Raw genomic sequence first — 5000 nt, forward strand, 5'->3', positions numbered from 1 at the left:
ACCAGACATAATGAGGGAAAGAGTATTAGTTCCAATATACAAGGGCAAAGGAGATGTACAGGATTGTGGAAACTAAATAATGAAGCAATATGAGAGAGTGCTGGGTGCAAAGATAAGAGAATAGGTACAGATGTTATTGAGCAACAATTAGGGTTTATGACAGGTGAAGGTACGACAGATGCCATCTTTATATTAATGCAACTGATGGAGAAGTATGCAGAAAAACAAAAAGATCTACACTTAGTGTTTATAAGCTCATGTATCTAGACATGAGTATCTAGACAAGAGGTATAGAGATCCAAGCAGGAAAAGGGAGTTGCTGAAAAATATGCAAGGTTAGTAAAAGATATGTACAATAATTTAACAACGCAAGTAAGAAGCAATGTAGGACTAACAGAAAAGATAAGCGTACAGGTAAGATTGTGTAAGGTTCACACCTGGCTTAAGGCCAGATGATACTCCTGTGAGGTAGGAGGGGCTTAGAGACTAGGTATGAAAGGATAATGGGGGTCCCGTTCACTCCTCGTAGGGAAAGATAATAAAAAAAAAAAATAATGGAAGCCAAAAAAAGTAGCGAGCAAACTTCCAGGTTTTGTGGAAATAGACTAACTATTGCTTCCACAAATACTATTGATAGGACAGTGCTTTATAACAATTAGACTCCTTGCGCAATATAACAAAATAAACAAATAATGGTAAGCAAGGAGATAAGAACAGTAGTCGAAATCGTAGCAGAAGCAGAGGTATTAGGAGTACATGCAGAGGCAGTAGTAGTAGAAGCAGAAGCAGTAAGAAGAGTAAGCAAAGTACGAGAGAATAACGAGGTAGAATACGGGTAAGATTAAATGAAAACAGCAAAACATAGCAAACGCAGAAGTAAAACAACTCTAAAGTACGATGGCTGGTAATCACTAGAATCCTAACTGAAATCGTAAAAGAGAAAGGTTGAGTAAAAGCAGAATTATAGAACGATAACAAGTAGGTAAAACAGTACTAAAACCTGACTGATAAGGATAAGGAACATAAAAATCAATAAAATACAGAAAAATAATATGTATAAGTTTAAAACCATACACAACTCACTGAAATCGACATTGACAGATAATAAAGGTAAAATGAACTTGGCAATGACTGAAATTGAGGTTTTGAATAGACTGAACAGAACTGCCATGCAAGAACGTAACAATGAATACTGTTATTCTTGGGAGACGTAACTTATATATAACCAATGCCTTATCGATTCATATACTGATACGGCCAGCGAAAATAGAAACTAGGCAAGTAACGTACAAACTTTGGTGATGCTTCAGCAATATATATATATATATATATATATATATATATATTCATTTATGTAAACAATATATTCATATATACATAAATACATATATACATATACATGAACTGTAGTCATGTTGACAAATGTAGAAAATGTATGAATGAGAACGAATATCTTTACAATACAAGAGATTTATTTATAGGTTTTGATTATATCTTCGTCAGAAATACATACATTTTTTCATAAGTTCATATCTGATATATGTGTACTCTGTAATTCCTTTGATGTATGTATTTCTGACGAAATATATATATATATATATATATATATATATACATATATATACACACACACACACACACACACAATGAATCAGGGAAACACACAGATACACACACACGTACTCACACAGATACATATATATATAGATAGATAAATAGATAAATATATATACATATGTATGTATGTATGTTTGTATGTGTATCTGTTCATATATATATATATATATATATATATATATATATATATATATGCCTATATTTATCTTTGGTAGACAATTGTCCCAGGTTAGACATTCGCAGTGTGCTGGGTGACTTCAGTGTGGTATCCGGCTGTGATTGATTTGGTTATGGGATATCTGTCGGTCCTCATGGCTCGGGAACCGATCCCAACAGTGAGAACAGCCTCTTTCTCCAGGACTGTCCTAGGTCCAAGAGATTGAGGATTTCTGACTCCTAGTATCAGCACTCCAACCAGCATCACTGGAAATGACATAGTGATTCGGAAACTGTGGCCAAGGAGATTGACCATATTCTTGTCAGCACTTGGAGGATCCTTCAGTAATGTAGGGTTTACCAGAGTGCCAAGTTCTACAGCACTGACAATAGGTTGGTTGTGGCTATCCTACGGATCCACTTCAAAATTCCTCAACCGTGGCCACTCTAGGTGTTTCACTTTGACAGATTTAAGGGTCCTTCAAGCACAAAACACTTGAAGCAGCGCAGTCGATTGACAAACGCCCGAGGGCAAGGTAGAATCTAATCTCACTGGAGACACTGGAGGGCACGGAAGTGTGCCGCATGGCTTGGTTGAATGGCAATCAGGAATTGCACCATTCCTTGGTGCATAGGACTCAGACACTGCTGAGAAGGGACAAGGAACAGTTCATAAGGAATCTTACTGAGGAGGTTGAAGGCTATTTCTTAGTAAATGACCTTTGTCTTGCCTAGAAAGCCCTGAGAAAATTGAACTCTAAGCTCTCATTGTAGTGTGGCTGGACAGATAAGTGGATGGACAGATCATCTCAGATCATGTTGAGGTTTATGAACATTGAGCTGAGCATTTCCAGCAGTTAGTTTGGACGTAAATGGTATCACAATACCTTTGCCAGACCCACCCATCAGCGAGGAACCTCCTACCCTGAGGTTAGGGTAGCGATCTCTAGGCTGATGGGTGGGAAATCTGCAGGCATATATGATATCCCTGAACTACTAAAGGCTGGGGTTGAATCTATGGGACGGGGATTGCATACAGTCTTGACTGCCATCTGGCAGTTTGGGAAAGGGGATCGTTGGGACTGTAGCAACTACCGTGGTATCGCACTGCTTAGTATACTAAGCAAGGTTTTTGCCCACATTCCTCTGAAATGGATTCACAACCACCTACTACGGTACCAGAGACCAGAGCAGTCTGGATTCACTCCTGGCAAGTCCATAACAGACTGTATCCTACTGCTTCGAGTCATAGTGGAATGCCATTGTGAGTTCGGTCGTGGGTTATTTGCAGCCTATATCGACCTCAAGCAAGTGTTTGATTCGGTGCATTGAGAATCGCTATGCGAGATCCTGGGACTTAAGGGAATTCTGACAAGAATTTTGGTTTAATTGCAAGCCTATATACTGGTACTCAAAGTTTTGTCAAGTGTGGTGAGGGCCTGTCGATTCAGAGGTGAGGCAAGGCTGTGTCCTTGCACCAACACTTTTCAACATCTACATGGACTTTATAATGAGCAGAGCTATCAAAAGTCAGTGTAGAGTAATACTGTGTGTGTGAGGGATGTCCACATAATGTCTATCAGATGTGGATAAATAAACTCATGTAAATCCTTTGATGATATATTGACAGATGAGACTAGATATACAAGGGTCTGCACTGATGTACATCCGTCTTAGTGCAGTTGCACTGTAGTGACAGTGTAACTGACTTCTTAGTAAAATAAACAGTGTTGCCATACATATTCATTACACATCGTCTGGCACCATAACTTAGGGTTGACAATGTCTAGGTGGGCAGGAAGAATCTCGGGCCGGGCGGCTGGGGACGACCTCACTCTAATACTTGTCCTCCACAAGTGGTCAGGGTGGAGTAGGCACAACCTGAAGGAACCGCTGATTTCTCAAAAGCACTTATTCTGAAGGCGTCCAGAGAAGGTAGTGATGGCTCTAGCCAAGTCCCATTACTACAGCTACTTTGGCAATCCAGCAATGGCACAGACATTCTTTTCATCTGCTGCAATTCCATTCCCTGAGATGATATACCCATAGACTGACACTTCTTGGGCTGTAAGCATGAACTTGTCATGGTAATGCTATGTGCACGGGGTATCAAATGGACTTTAGGTGGGATGTACGTCATCTACCCCCTTTACACACTACTGCACTCTGCTGAGAGCTATGTCCCCTTGACGGTAATACTCATCACCTGTGGCCGCGAAGCCCATGGGTCCATGCCAAAGGCAGAAGTGTCCATAAGGGGAGAAGAATGTTGAATGTTAATCTTGCTCCTCTAAAGATATTTGTCAATAGCCATACAAGACATCCAAGGTGGAAAAGTACTGTGCCTTTGGATCTATACGACATATAACAACATAAGACATTAGTGATGGATGGGCAGGACAGAGCACTTGACTGTTGAGTTTGATGTGGTCACCACTTATCCTGACACCGCATTTAGGCTTAGCTACAGCCACTAAGGGGTGACACCATTGTGATGGTACATCCCCTGCAGGAGTAATGATACCATGGAGTCCAACTATTTCTTAACATTATCCTGCCAGGCAAGGGGACTGACTCGAGGCGTGTGCACAGCAAAAGCAGAATTTCATCTCATTGGAGACACTGGAGGGCACAGAAGTGTGCCGCATGGCTTGGTTGAATGGCAATCAGGAATTGCACCATGCCTTGGTGCATAGGGCTCGGAACTGCTGAGAAGGGACAAGGAACAGTTCATAAGGAATCTTACTGAGGAGTTTAAATTCCATTTCTTAGTAAATGACCTTCGGCCTGCCTACAAAGACCTCAGAAAACTGAACTCTAAACTCTCATTGCAATGTGGATGGACATATCATCTCAGCTCATGTTGAGGTTTATGAGCATTGGGCTGAGCATTTTCAGCAGCTGTACCAGTAGACTCTGCAGCAGTTAGTTTGGACGCAAATGGTATCACAATACTTGTGCCAGACCCACCCATCAGGGAGGAACCACCTACCCTGAGGTTAAGATAGCAATCTCTAAGCTGAAGGGTGGGAAATCTGCAGGCATATGTGATATCCCTGCTGAGGTCTGTCAGGTTAGCTGGCTTTGAGAATTCAGCAATGGCTCGGACAGGAGTAATGCTACCATGGAGTCCATCTCTTAACTATCCCTCCAGGCAAGGGGGATGACTCGAGGCGTGTGCACAGCAAATGGTTTGGTATTTTCCTTCTTGAAAGTCCTCATAGGGG

Source organism: Penaeus chinensis, chromosome 8 (assembly GCF_019202785.1).
Source record: "Penaeus chinensis breed Huanghai No. 1 chromosome 8, ASM1920278v2, whole genome shotgun sequence".
In the NCBI taxonomy this organism is placed as follows: Eukaryota; Metazoa; Arthropoda; class Malacostraca; order Decapoda; family Penaeidae; genus Penaeus; species Penaeus chinensis.